At 41.0% G+C, this 15,694-nt stretch overlaps 1 long non-coding RNA gene across 2 annotated transcripts in view; it reads left to right on the top strand.

Moving 5' to 3' along the window:
* The window catches only part of Gm40446, a 62,698-nt gene that overhangs the window by 17,953 nt on the left and 29,051 nt on the right, over positions 1–15,694 (top strand). The gene's annotated exons all lie outside the window — the stretch shown is intronic.

The raw sequence follows: 15,694 nt of genomic DNA, 5'->3' as shown, positions 1-15,694 counted from the left end.
AGAAAGGGTTTCTCTGTGTAGCCCTGGCTGTCCTGGAACTTACTCTGTAGACCAGGCTGGCCTCCAACTCAGAAATCTGCCTTCCTCTGCCTCCCAAGTGCTGGGATTAAAGGTGTGCGCCGCCACCGCCTGGCGCCACTCTGGTATATTGTTTTCTGATTTCCAAAATTAATATTGGCTGAGGAGCCACTATGAAGAATGGCATAAGGCCATGCTCTATATTTCTGGATGTTACTGGGGAGAGATCCAGTCACTGAAAACAAGATGGAGTTGCTGGAGTTCACATAAGCAGAGGACCTTGGCAAATCAGTTGGGGGCCAAGGAATGCTACAAAGAACACACCATGCAATAGATCTCATGCAAGAGACTTATTGGGGGGGGGGTGCTGGGGGCATGAAAGGAGAGAGAAAAAGACAAAGAGAGAGCCAGAGAGCTAGAGAGCAGGCTGTGATGGTGGGATCTTTTGAAGGCTGGTGATGGCTTGGCTGCTGGTGTAGAAGGCAGGCTGGGGCTGACAGTCGTTAGCCATCTCAGGTGCTACCAACTCAGAGAACCGAACATTACTGGATGCTCCTCCTTTTCTTTCCTACATTAGAGATTCCATCTATAGGCGAGAAAAGGTGAAACTATAAATTAGTTTCCTGTGTCTACTAGATTAACTCTTCTATATTATATAAAATGGGAATCTAAAAGTTTATGTTCTGTTCTCTCTTGTAGAAAATAAAGATATGCTTGTACATATCCAAAGGCACTTTGCAAAATTAATACCTGTTAATGATTAAAACTCTCAAGTTTCTTAAATATTAGTAAGACATATAGTATGGTTCTTTGAAAGCAGCTAAACGGTCCAATGTACTTGCACATGGCTTAGAAATGGCATCGTGTCTACAATAGGGAGTTTCCTATGACTTGTTATATTAAAAAAAAATTGAAAAATAAATAGAGAAATGGGGTGGTAATGGAAGGCCTGAAGAGATGGCTCTGAGCTTAGGAATGCTTTCTGTGCCCTGCCCCTCACCAGCTGTGCTGGTGGTGGCATGGGTGCTGGATAGCTGGCCCTGCCCATCTCCCTGCCCTCTCCATGGCTGTCCACAGTTGATTGTTTCTGGCAGGGGTCAAGGTAGAGAAAGACTCACCTTCCTTTGGCAGACTGGCCACTAGGAATTTGACTATGCTCCAGTTAGTATATGGACAACACAAAATTGACTTATTTTTGTTTTGTTTTGCTTTTTAATTTCTTCCAGATCCAGACAGCTGTGAGCAGACACATGGGTGCTGGGAATTGCACTAAGAGTCTGGAAGAAAAGCCTATACTCTTAACCTCTTAGCCATCTCTCCAGGCCCTATAATAGTCTTTTTGAAAATGACTTATTTTTAGTGTATAGGGGAGTGCCTGCAGGCATGTATGTGAATGAGATGCCTTGGAACTGGAATTACAGGCGGTTTTGAGCCACCATGTGGATGTGGGGAACCAAACCCAGACCCTCTGCAAGAGCAGCAGGTGCTCTTAACCACTGAGCCATGCCTCCAGCCACTCATTAGAGTCTTGATTTGTTCAAATTTTCTCTTCATTATGTAAGTAATCTCCCTTTTTAAGTGTCAAAGAATTTTGGACATTTGTTAATTTACATGACTAAATGTATAACTTGGACAATAACTAGGTAGAATCAGTGTGTGACATCCAATGTGTGAACAACATTCATTATCAATAATCTCTATTCTGTTGTGAGATTGGTTGCCTTCACAAATTAACTAACTAAATATGAATTCCTAGCAACTTTAGACAGAGTTTCTGTTTGCTGTCTTCAGTCTTCTCTTCTCTTCTCTTCTCTTCTCTTCTCTTCTCTTCTCTTCTCTTCTCTTCTCTTCTCTTCTCCCCAGTCATGGACTTAATCTCAGCCCTGAGCTCTCAGATCACCTCATAGAAAAACCAGTTACTAGGTAAGTGATTAACATGGATACAAGGATTCCCATCTGATAAACCTGAGATTCAGGAGAGAAAGACCAGTTCCATGGTTATTGAGCCAAATTTGAAGCAAGCTTTAATTAAATACTGGCCAGGATGATGGACTCTGGCCAGGTTTATTTCCTATCATTATTTCCTGGGTTTCCAGAAAAATAACACTGGGTTACATTTTTCAGAGACTCAAAAAGGTAACCGTTAAAAAGGAACAGTGTATTTCTCATCTGCTCCAATCAGAGGCAAGCACATATCCTGATGTTCTTCCCGTCTGAGTGCCTCTCACCTACATCCAGTCAGGGCAGAGCATACATCCAGATGTATTTCCTGCCTACATAGCTCCTGTATACACATGATCAAGCAGATCTGGTGCAGTTGGGTCAAACAAACTTGGTAAGGGGATCCAAAATACAATGGCTCGTTAGCCCCCATAAACAATAGCCTCGAACATTCCAGGAAATTATCTGTCCTTGGGCAAGTGGGGCTTACATGTTGACTTTGGCCCTTCCACCATCCATAAAGCAGAGGTGCAGGTTTGCTTTGTGAGCAAGGAAAGCTCTCCTTGTTCTCTTTCCAAGCCAGCTCTCCTTTTCTAGACAGATGTATCACATATCAGTATCTTAGGCCAGGCTGTGGCCTCCCTTTGTTTTCTTCTGAAGAGGCTTCTGAGTATAAAGAGAGAATGTTGACTCTTTATCCTCAGAGGAGACGGAGTGAAGTTCACGCCACTCGACTCATGCCTTCATGAAGCTCCCTCAATCTAGACATAAAGTGCAATTTTTGCTAAGATACTAAAGAGTCTCTTTAGTAAAGTGTGATTTAGGTCAGTCATCTAGAGTTCAGGGTTTAATTCACTGCTAGCATTTCTGAAGTAGTTTAGGGTGAACATCAGAGACAAATGAGTTGTCTTGACCCTTCAATTTCTTCTCGTTGCCATTATTTTCTATCTTAAACACTGTGGAGTGTAAGGATTAATATACCCTCCCTGTGCTGGCAATAGGCAAGTCATCCTGTAAAATATATTGGGAAATTAATAGATTTCCATTTGAGGAGAAGTAAACAAAAGGAAATAATATATATGCCTGTTATCTATAGACACACAGTATGGGAAGCTGAAGAATGGTTGAACAGTTCTGACTCGGGTTGTTGTTAGTTTAAAAAAAAAAAAAAAACAGTCACCAGTTCGGAATTACTTGAGCTGCAAAGAGAAAAAAGCAAAGTATTAAATCAAGAACTGCTTTAAACGACGAAGGAGATACTACACTTTTTAGGTCATAGTCTCAAGTTAAACCTCCTTATACGGTAATGGGAAATACCGTCAGACTCTGGACTCCCAAGGGATGTTGGGAAGAATCTTGTTTCCATTGTGGTTAGCATCTTGTGCTTTGGTGACAGATGTGAGTAACACAGCTCCTCAGATTAATCATCAGGGTAACTAACCTAGAGGACAGAGACTACTAGAAGAAGAAAGAAGTTCTTAAAGGCCCAGGCTATTTGGGTCTTTAAAAAGTCCCTAATACATGGGCACCTGACACCACTTGCTATGAACTAAATCAGCAACCTTGATGATTAGTCCCTGTCCAAAACACAAATATGTCTCCACATCTATTGTTTCAAAGCATTATGACAAACATCCAGCCACATCTAGTTTTTCAAGTGCCTAATTCCAGCTTCTAAGAAGACCAAGGCAGAAAAGAAGGACTGCAAATTCAAGGCCTGCTTTCATTATAAGTGAGTTCAAGACCTAATTGGGCAACTAGGTGAGACTCCAGTCAGTAGAAGAGCACTTGCTTAGTCTGCGTGAGGCACTGTGCTTGAGTCCAGCACCAGAACAAACAAACAAACAGATGAATGAACAAATGAAAGAGAGAGAGAGAGAGAGAGAGAGAGAGAAAGAAAGAAAGAAAGAAAGAAAGAAAGAAAGAAAGAAAAAGGAAGGAAGGAAGGAAGGAAGGAAGGAAGGAAGGAAGGAAGGAAGGAAGGAAGGAAAAAAGATTAAAGAAAAAACTGGGGGAGAGGTGGGAAAAATAAATCCTACCTTCCAGTGAGAATTGCCAAAAGGGAAATATCCAGTCTATCCCTGTACAATATAATCTTCATGTCACATAAGATATCTTAATAACTAGCATGGACAGAATACGTGTAGCTTGTAAAATACTCTTGGATGCATGATCTCAATTTGACCAGTTATACACAACCCCTGGGAAGCTGGGCAGTTGTCATGAGCCACTAGGAAACAGTAGAGGCACAAATGGTCCCCAGTACCTGCCTCGATCATAGAAGCCCATCAATGTGGCTTTATGAAGAAATAACACTTTATTTTGTAAACATTTATTGTTTTCCTGTTTACAAAATAAGACAGAGACTCACACAGGAAAGGTAAGAACTCTATCACAAAGCCCCCCTCTCCAGTCACTGATACCTTGTTTATGTATCTACACTCATGAAAATGTGTAGAGAAGTAAATATGTAATATATTTAAATATTGATACATACAACTATAGGATAAGTGTTACGACTTTTCCTTCTTTGAACCTGGGAATTGGACACAAGGCCTCATGAATGCATTCTAGCACTGAGCTGAGCTGTCTACTGTCCTGAGCTGTCTACTGTCCTGAGCTGTCTACTGTCCTGAGCTGTCTACTGTCCTGAGCTGTCTGTCTACTGTCCTGAGCTGTCTACTGTCCTGAGCTGTCTACTGTCCTGAGCTGTCTACTGTCCTGAGCTGTCTACTGTCCTGAGCTGTCTACTGTCCTGAGCTGTCTACTGTCCTGAGCTGTCTACTGTCCTGAGCTGTCTACTGTCCTGAGCTGTCTACTGTCCTGAGCTGTCTGTCTACTGTCCTGAGCTGTCTACTGTCCTGAGCTGTCTACTGTCCTGAGCTGTCTACTGTCCTGAGCTGTCTACTGTCCTGAGCTGTCTGTCTACTGTCCTGAGCTGTCTACTGTCCTGAGCTGTCTACTGTCCTGAGCTGTCTACTGTCCTGAGCTGTCTGTCTACTGTCCTGAGCTGTCTACTGTCCTGAGCTGTCTACTGTCCTGAGCTGTCTACTGTCCTGAGCTGTCTACTGTCCTGAGCTGTCTACTGTCCTGAGCTGTCTACTGTCCTGAGCTGTCTACTGTCCTGAGCTGTCTGTCTACTGTCCCAAACATTACTTTTTGTTTCCTTAAGTGACTGGGATTGAACCTAATCCCAATCCTGTTGGCAAGTGCTCTACCACTGGGCTGTATTCCAGGTTTCTTTTCACCCTTTACTTTGACACAGAATCTCATTAAGTTGCCCAGGCCGACTATGAACTTACACTTTAGCCCAAGCAGGCCTGTGCCACCAGGTCTGACTCCAAACATTTTATATATTTTACATATTTTAATACTATATAATATCTCTCTGTATGTTTTTTTCTCTCACTCTCCATCCCTTTCTCCATCCCTCTCTCTTCACTCCCTCCCTCTGAGATAGTCTTTCTATGTAGCCCAGGTTACCTCAAACTTGAAACTGGAATTCTCAGCATCCTGAGCGCTAAGATCACAATTAAGAAAAAAGCATTGGGGATTGAGAGATGTATCAGGTGGTAAAGGCACTTGCTATACTTTCGGAGGACTCAGGTTTTATTCCTAGCACCCACATGGTAGTTCACAAACACCCACAACTCCAGATGGCACACATATAGTACACATACACACATTCAGGCAAGCACTCATGCACATAAATACAAGAACTAAATTTAAAACAAAAAGCAGGAAGGAAGCATTAGGTATTAGTAGTTCTTTTCCCCATCATTTAAAGAAAAAGAGATGGTCATTGTGCTGTTAAAAAGCCCTGTTTAAACACAATATTGCTAACATCTAGCGTAATACCTATGCTATCCAGAAAGGACATCTTTGGTTGAGAAGATAACCTAAAGCCAACCATAATTGGTATAGTTCATTTTTGAGTCAGAAGACCAAAAGAATAAGACTGAATCTCAGCACTTAGGAGACAGAGATAGAAGGATTACAAGTTCAAGTCTAGTCCAGGCTATTGAACAATAAGACTCTGCTTAAAAAAAAATAAAAAGCAAGTTGGTACAACCTAGACACTACCTTCCTATACTGGCTAGCTTTTATGGTTCTGGAAGGTTCTATGCACACTACCAGAAGAGAAAAGTCACTTTAAGTCTTTCCCAGCTGTGTATCATGAAAGTTATTATGACTGGCCTGGCAAGAAACACTCACTAGTGCAGTAGTGGCACAAAAGTTACTGGAATAATAAACTACCCTCTGAAGTGGACACTTAAGGGTTCTTTGGAAAATCAGTTGTGTTGGATGGTATATTGCTGGGGCAAACGCATGAAGGAGTGTTTTCCTGAAGCAGACACAGGTGAAAGGATAGTCTTCTAAACCAGGCACATGAAAGAACACATGATGAAGAATTCTTCGCCAGCAACATGCATGTATTGGTTCACCTTACAAGATGTAGTTGAGCTCCATTTGTCAGGACTCCCTAGAGAGAAAGGCACCAAAAAATTTCAGTGGTTTAATTTCAGTGTTTTTTTTGTTTGTTTGTTTGTTTTGTTTTGTTTTTTCCCGAGACAGGGTTTCTCTGTGTAGCTCTGGCTGTCCTGGAACTCATTCTGTAGACCAGGCCAGCCTCAAACTCAGAAATCCTCCTGCCTCTGCCTCCCAAGTGCTGGGATTAAAGGCATGCGCCACACTGCCCAGAAACAAAAAATTTCTGGTGGTGTGCTGTAGCTTCTTGCCAACTCTATAATCTCAGGCTGATTGACAGAGTGATGTCAACTAATACAGACTCATGTAGAGCTTTGCTAAGTCAGACTCACATCCTAAGGCAAGACACATGGAAGACATGTGATGTTTGGAAGGAGTATAACTAGGACTCAATGGACTGTGAGAGGAGCTTCCTTATAGAGCTAGCTCTCCAACTCTTTTTTGGTCTCAAAGCTAATCTTTGCTTCACTGAGAAAGGCATAGCAAAAAAACTTCTCCTGGCATCCCTGCTGGTCCAAATCCCTTCTGCCGACTTCTGCTGATTCTGCTGAGGCCTGGCTGTTCCTGCTAGGTGGTGCCACCTCTGCTGCTATCCTAACACCACTGAACTGTACTGCTGGTATATCCCAGAAGTGTTTGTGAGTGGCTCAAGCTGCTGCTGCTGCTGCTGACCTGTGAAGTGAACTGCTGATTTCCTGGCAATGATGCAGATGGGATTTGCTCCAAAGAACCATTTCTAAACAGGTCCACATCCCTGCTCCTTAATAACCTTTTTTTTCACCACTACCTCTGTTGGGTGATGGGCTAGAAGGAAGGTTAAAGCATTTAAAAGTAGGATTTGAAAAAAATCCAAGCTACAACCCTCTATTTGGATTCAAAGCCCATTCCAAAAGACGGAACCAATGTATGGCACCTTTAACTGGACCAAAAACCCCATGGCTGGCTAGGTCATAGGTCCTAGGGAAGAACCTAGTAGAATTATTCTGCTGAATGAACATAGTAAAAAGTTGTTCCCTAAATTCTTATCTTTATAGCCAGAGATTAGGGTCTCTCTCAACCCCCCACTTAAAAACCTTTTTATAGTAGACAGTAACTACTGGTCAATGTGTAAAGACTATGAGAACTGTAGAGTTCTCAGATTTAAGATTTAAAGGGGACATCTATATCACACACACACACACACACACACACACACACACTAATGCTCAGCTCATCATGGATGACTGGGCGGAAATTTTTTTTTTTTTTTTTTGCAAATTTCAATTTAATTTTTTTTAGAAAAAGTCAAAATGTTTCCATTTGATGAAAAGTTCTTATCACCTATTATCACTTTTCTTTTTTTTAATATTTTTTATTACGTATTTTCCTCAATTACATTTCCAATGCTATCCCAAAAGTCCCCCATACCCTCCCCCCCCCCCACTCCCCTACCCATCCATTCCCACTTTTTGGCCCTGGGGTTCCCCTGTACTGGGGCATATAAAGTTTGCGTGTCCAATGGGCCTCTCTTTCCAGTGATGGCTGACTAGGCCATCTTTTGATACATATGCAGCTAGAGTCAAGAGCTCCGTCTGGGGTAATGGTTAGTTCATAATGTTCTTGCACCTACAGGGTTGCAGATTTCTTTAGCTCCTTGGATACTTTCTCTAGCTCCTCCATTGGGGGCCCTGTGATCCATCCAATAGCTGACTGTGAGCATCCACTTATGTGTTTGCTAGGCCCCGGCCTAGTCTCACAAGAGACAGCTATATCAGGGTCCTTTCAGCAAAATCTTGCTAATGTATGCAATGGTGTCATCGTTTGGAGGCTGATTATGGGATGGATCTCTGGATATGGCAGTCTCTAGAAGGTCCATCCTTTTGTCTCAGCTCCAAACTTTGTCTCTGTAACTCCTTCCATGGGTGATTGTTTCCAATTCTAAGAAGGGGCAAAGTGTCCACACTTTGGTCTTCGTTCTTCTTCAGTTTCATGTGTTTTGCAAATTGTATCTTATCTCGGGTATACTAAGTTTCTGGGCTAATATCCACTTATCAGTGAGTACATATCATTTGAGTTCTTTTGTGATTGTGTTACCTCACTCAGGATGATGCCCTCCAGGTCCAACCATTTGCCTAGGAATTTCATAAATTCATTCCTTTTAATAGCTGAGTAGTACTCCATTGTATAAATGTACCACATTTTTTGTATCCATTCCTCTGTTGAGGGGCATCTAAGTTCTTTCCAGCTTCTGGCTATTATAAATAAGGCTGCTATGAACATAATGGAGCATGTGTCCTTCTTACCAGTTGGGACATCTTCTGGATATATGCCCAGGAGAGGTATTGTGGGATCCTCCGGTAGTACTATGTCCAATTTTCTGAGGAACCGCCAGACTGATTTCCAGAGTGGTTGTACAAGCTTGCAATCCCACCAACAATGGAGGAGTGTTCCTCTTTCTCTACATCCTCGCCAGCATCTGCTGTCACCTGAATTTTTGATCTTAGCCATTCTGACTGGTGTGAGATGGAATCTCAGGGTTGTTTTGATTTGCATTTCTCTGATGATTAAGGATGCTGAACATTTTTTCAGGTGCTTCTCAGCCATTCGGTATTCCACAGGTAAGAATTCTTTGTTTAGCTCTGAGCCCCATTTTTAATGGGGTTTTTTGATTTTCTGGCATCCACCTTCTTGAGTTCTTTATATATATATTGGATATTAGTCCCCTATCTGATTTAGGATAGGTAAAGATCCTTTCCCAATCTATTGGTGGCCTTTTTGTCTTATTGACGGTGTCTTTTGCCTTGCAGAAGCTTTGCAGTTTCATGAGGTCCCATTTGTCAATTCTCGATATTACAGCACAAGCCATTGATGTTCTATTCAGGAATTTTTCCCCTGTTCCCATATCTTCGAGGCTTTTTCCCACTTTCTCCTCTATAAGTTTCAGTGTCTCTGGTTTTATGTGGAGTTCCTTGATCCACTTAGATTTGACCTTAGTACAAGGAGATAGGAATGGATTGATTCACATTCTTCTACATGGGCACACACATGCACACGATGCGCACACAGACACACACACACACACAAAACGCAAGTATAAGTTACATATATGACCTGAATTTAATCCTAAATTCAGATTTTGCCATCTGTAAAAAGGGATAATAATAATAGTTTGTAGAGCTGTAAAACAGTCAATGACTCAATATATTAAAAAGCTTAATGCCTAATACACAGTAAGGATTATGTATAATACAGCCTTGTTAGGCAGTGCTTTTCCACTACTAATTTTGTTTATATCCTTACTAACTATTTGGACCAGCAACCTGTATTTTTATATCATATGTGTAGACACCTTTTAATTGTGTGTGGATTGTGGCCAACACCCATCTTCCCAATGGAGAAGCTGCCTCCTTTATTTCCATATTTCCATCACAATGGTTACAGGAGTAATATCTAAGTTACTGCTGATTGTCCCTTGGCTGTGGTTCACTGGGCAAGAAGTAAACACCTGTCCAATCAGATCCAATTAAGCCTTTCCTACAGGATTTCTGGACTTGAAAGAGAGGTCTTAGACCTTACTAGATAGAAAATCTAAGAGGTGTTGCTAGATGTAATTTTTACCAGGTGAAGAAAACAGTTCTGCAGCAACAGAATAAAGTCAGTGAAAAGAGGGAAACTGAGGAGACCACTAACATGGGTTTTTACACTTGGATCATCATTTCCAGGTCTTCTTGACCTGTGTATGTTTGTCTCTTTCTAGAGTTTCTTTGTACTTTTCAGTATGTTCTCCATTTTGCCTAAGATGTTTCCATATAAGTTTATTTTACAATTATATTATCATAAGGTGAGATAAAAATAAAGACAGGAGCAATTCTTAGATTACTTATGTTTATTAATGACCCTGATGGCACTATTGAAGTTGTGCCAGCACCATTTGTTGAAAATGCTGTCTTTCTTCCACTGGATGGTTTTAGCTCCCTTGTCGAAGATCAAGTGACATAGGTGTGTGGGTTCATTTCTGGGTCTTCAATTCTATTCCATTGGTCTACTTGTCTGTCACTATACCAGTACCACGCAGTTTTTATCACAATTGCTCTGTAGTAAAGCTTTAGGTCAGGCATGGTGATTCCACCAGAGGTTCTTTTATCCTTGAGAAGAGTTTTTGCTATCCTAGTTTTTTTGTTATTCCAGATGAATTTACAGATTGCTCTTTCTAATTCGTTGAAAAATTGAGTTGGAATTTTGATGGGGATTGCATTGAATCTGAAGATTGCTTTTGGCAAGACAGCCATTTTTACAATGTTGATCCTGCCAATCCATGAGCATGGGAGATATTTCCATCTTCTGAGATCTTCTTTAATTTCTTTCTTCAGAGACATGAAGTTCTTATCATACATATCTTCCACTTCCTTACTTAGAGTCATGCCAAGATATTTTATATTATTTGTGACTATTGAGAAGGGTGTTGTTTCCCTAATTTCTTTCTCAGCCTGTTTAATCTTTGTGTAGAGAAAGGCCATTGACTTGTTTGAGTTAATTTTATATCCAGCTACTTCACTGAAGCTGTTTATCAGGTTTAGGAGTTCTCTGGTGGAATTTTTAGGGTCACTTATATATACTATCATGTCATCTGCAAAAAAGTGATATTTTGACTTCATCTTTTCCAATTTGTATCCCCTTGATCTCCTTTTGTTGTCAAATTGCTCTGGCTAGGACTTCAAGTACTATGTTGAATAGGTAGGGAGAAAGTGGGTAGCCTTGTCTAGTCCCTGATTTTAGTGGGATTTCTTCCAGGTTCTCACCATTTACCTTGATGTTGGCTACTGGTTTGCTGTAGATTGCTTTTATCATTTTTAGGTATGAGCCTTGAATTCCTGATCTTTCCAAGACTTTTATCATGAATGGGTGTTAGATCTTGTCCAGTGCTTTTTCCGCATCTAAGGAGATGATCATGTGGTTTTTGTCTTTGAGTTTGTTTATATAATGGATTACGTTGATGGATTTCTGTATATTAAAACCATCCCTGCATCCCTGGAATAAAACCCACTTGGTCAGGATGGATGATTGCTTTAATGTGTTCTTGGATTCAGTTACCGAGAATTTTATTAAGTATTTTTGCATCAATATCCATAAGGGAAATTGGTCTGAAGTTCTCTATCTTTGTTGGATCTTTCTGTGGTTTAGGTATCAGAGTAATTGTGGCTTCATAGAATGAGTTGGGTAGAGTACCTTCTACTTCTATTTTGTGGAATAGTTTGTGCAGAACTGGAATTAGATCTTCTTTGAAGGTCTGATAGAACTCTGCACTAAACCCATCTGGTCCTGGGCTTTTTTTGGCTGGGAGACTTTTAATGACTGCTTCTATTTCTTTAGGGGATATGGGACTGTTTAGATCGTTTACTTGATCCTGATTTAACTTTGGTACCTGGTATCTGTCTAGAAATGTGTCCATTTCATCCAGGTTTTCCAGTTTTGTTGAGTATAGGTGTTTTGGATTTCTTCAGGATCTGTTGTTATGACTCCCTTTTCATTTCTGATTTTGTTAATTAGGATGCTGTCCCTGTGCCCTCTAGTGAGTCTAGCTAAGGGTTTATCTATCTTGTTGATTTTCTCAAAGAACCAACTCCTCGTTTGGTTAATTCTTTGAATAGTTCTTCTTGTTTCCACTTGGTTGATTTCGCCCCTGAGTTTGATTATTTCCTGCCATCTACTCCTCTTAGGTGAATTTTCTTCCTTTTTTTCTACGGCTTTTAGATGTGTTGTCAAGCTGCTAGTGTGTGCTCTCTCCAGTTTCTTTTTGGAGGCACTCAGAGCTATGAGTTTCCCTCTTAGAAATGCTTTCATTGTGTCCCATAGGTTTGGGTATGTTGTGGCTTCATTTTCATTAAACTCTAAAAAGTCTTTAATTTCTTTCTTTATTCCTTCCTTGACCAAGATATCATTGAGAAGAGTGTTGTTCAGTTTCCATGTGAATGTTGGCTTTCCATTATTTATGTTGTTATTGAAGATCAGCCTTAGTCCATGGTGGTCTGATAGAATGCATGGGACAATTTCAATATTTTTGTATCTGTTGAGGCCTGTTTTGTGACCAATTATATGGTCAATTTTGGAGAAGGTCCCATGAGGTGCTGAGAAGAAGGTATATCCTTTTGTTTTAGGATAAAATGTTCTGTAGATATCTGTTAAGTCCATTTGTTTCATAACTTCTGTTAGTTTCACTGTGTCCCTGTTTAGTTTCTGTTTCCACGATATGTCCATTGATGAAAGTGGTGTGTTGAAGTTTCCCACTATTATTGTGTGAGGTGCAATGTGTGCTTTGAGCTTTACTAAAGTGTCTTTAATGAATGTGTCTGACCTTGCATTTGGAGCATAGATATTCAGAATTGAGAGTTCCTCTTGGAGGATTTTACCTTTGATGAGCATGAAGTGTCCCTCCTTGTCTTTTTTGATAACTTTGGGTTGGAAGTCGATTTTATCCAATATTAGAATGGCTACTCCAGCTTGTTTCTTCAGACCATTTGCTTGGAAAATTGTTTTCCAGCCTTTCACTCTGAGGTAGTGTCTGTCTTTTTCCCAGAGATGGGTTTCCTGTAAGCAGCAGAATGTTGGGTCCTGTTTGTGTAGCCAGTCTGTTAGTATGTCTTTTTATTGGGGAATTGAGTCCATTGATATTAAGAGATATTAAGGAAAAGTAATTGTTGTTCTGATAGGCCTGCCTTTATATGTTACTTGACCTTTCTCCCTTACTGCTTTTAATATTCTCTCTTTATTTAGTGCATTTGTTTTTCTGATTATTATGTGTCGGGAGGAATTTCTTTTCTGGTCCAATCTAATTGGAGTTCTGTAGGCTTCTTGTAAGTTTTTGGGCATGTCATTCTTTAGGTTTGGGAAGTTTGCTTCTATAATTTTGTTGAAGATATTTGCTGGCCCTTTAAGTTGAAAATCTTCATTCTCATCAACTCCTATTATCCATAGGTTTGGTCTTCTCATTGTGTCCTGGATTTCCTGGATGCTTTGAGTTAGGATCTTTTTGCGTTTTGTATTTTCTTTGATTGTTGTGCTGATGTTCTCTATGGAATCTTCTGCACCTGAGATTCTCTCTTCCATCTCTTGTATTCTGTTGCTGATGCTCGCATCTATGGTTCCAGATTTCTTTCCTAGGGTTTCTATCTCCAGTGTTGCCTCACTTTGGGTTTTCTTTATTATGTCTACTTCCCTTTTTATGTCTTGGATGGTTTTATCCAATTCCATCACCTGTTTGGTCGTGTTTTCCTGCAATTCTTTAAGGAATTTTTGTGTTTCCTCTTTAAGGTCTGTGTTTTAGCTGTGTTCTCCTGTACTTCTTTAAGTGATTTATTAAAGTCCTTCTTGATGTCCTCTACCATCATCATGAGATATGCTTTTAAATCCGGGCCTAGCTTTTCGGGTGTGTTGGGGTGCCCAGGACTAGGTGGGGTGGGAGTGCTGCGTTCTGATGATGGTGAGTGGTCTTGATTTCTGTTAGTAGGATTCGTATGTTTGCCTTTCGCCATCTGGTAATCTCTGAAGCTAGTTGTTATAGTTGTCTCTGGTTAGAGCTTGTTCCTCGGGTGATTATGTTAGCCTCTATCAGCAGACCTGAGAGACTAGCTCTCTCCTTAGTTTCAGTGGTCAGAGTACTCTCTGCAGGCAAGCTCTCCTCTTGCAGGGAAGGTGCCCAGATATCTGGTGTTCGAACCTGCCTCCTGGCAGAAGTTGTGTTCCACACACCAGAGGTCTTAGGATCCCGTGAGGGATCGATCCATCTTGTGTGGGTCCTTGCGGGTGTCCGGAGACTCCTTGGGCAAGGAACCCCGGTGCTGGAGTGGACCGGAAAGGACTTGTGCCCCTGATCACGTCAGGTTATCTGCTTCCTTAATTAATGCAATCTCAGGTCCCGTGCGATTGGATTGGAGCAGATGCTGTATTCCACTCACCAGAGGTCTTAAGATCCCATGGGGGATCCTGTGTGGGTCCTTGTGGGTGTCCGGACACTCCGCTGGAAGGCCGGGCAGAAATATTTTAAGAGCTAGATGGAATGGATGTCTACAGACATTTGAGCACACATAAACTTACAATGGCTAGGATTGTATTCACAAGACTTACACATAAGATCAAGCCAAACAAAACCCCAGCCTGTATGGGGAAAGGATTCAAGAAGTCCAACTCTTTCTTCAATGCTGTAGACCCCAAGTGGCTATTCATGTTCTAGTAGGCAGTCCTGCACACACACAGGCAGACAGCAATAAATGGATTCTGTGGGTATTAAACCTCAAAAAGGACAGAGAGCATATACAGCTGGAGGGGAAATAGAAGGATAGGGAAAGACCGGAGGGAAGGGAATAGGGGATGGATTCGGTCCAAACACATTGTATGTGCATATGAATATTAAACCTTTAATAAAAAAGTACCTACCAAATTAAAAAGTTGAATATATCCTATGTCTAGATAATGACTTGAAACCATTTAGCCATGGGGCTTGCACAAGTTAGGGTTACAGTACAAATGTTGGCAAGTCCCTGTGCCAACTACTGAAGAGGTGAACAGGTATAGTAGGAAGCATAGGGAGTTGAAATCAGGCATTTCTGGGTCCTGAACCTGAGTCATGCTGCCTTACTTTGTGTCCTTATGTATAGTCTCTCTGGGCCTCAGTTTCCCTCTCTGTTAAGTACTACTTGAAGCACAGAATTATTTAGTGAGCATCTCGAGTGATCTATCCAATCCATGCCAACTTGCCATTGATTGGTGTTAGATCTAACACAAATGGAAACAGCTCAGGCTTTGTCTTCAGCCACATACTCTGCATCAGAATGAATTTCTGCCTCTTTGTGTACATTGTAGGCCCAACTGGATTTGAGAATTCCAGGTATTCTCAAACACTAGTAAATTGGGTGTGTTATATTTGATAGGAAACAATAGCATTTGTCAAGTCTTCTCCAAATAAATTAACATGCTAGAGGCTATAGTTCTACAAATAAAACCCACATTCCTCTAAAATGTTTCCAGAGACCACAGAGGAAGGAAAAGAGACCCCTACAGTCTCCTGGTCTCCTGTCATCCTTTTCCTAATCTCCACCTAATTAGAAGTCCCCTGTTCCTACCCCTCTCTAATACTTCCAAAGACCAAGAATAATACACCTAGAGAAAAAGTCCTTGAAAATTGGCCATGTCATCTGAACTTTCTTGGCATTTCCTTGGGAGGCTGAGGGATTGGGAGTACAGAAAGTCAAATAGTGGGAAGTCATGAGGTCTT

This window comes from Mus musculus, chromosome 12 (genome assembly GCF_000001635.26).
Source record: "Mus musculus strain C57BL/6J chromosome 12, GRCm38.p6 C57BL/6J".
In the NCBI taxonomy this organism is placed as follows: domain Eukaryota; kingdom Metazoa; phylum Chordata; class Mammalia; order Rodentia; family Muridae; genus Mus; species Mus musculus.
Note: the sequence above shows the minus strand (reverse complement) of the source record. Positions and strands in the feature narration are given on the sequence as shown.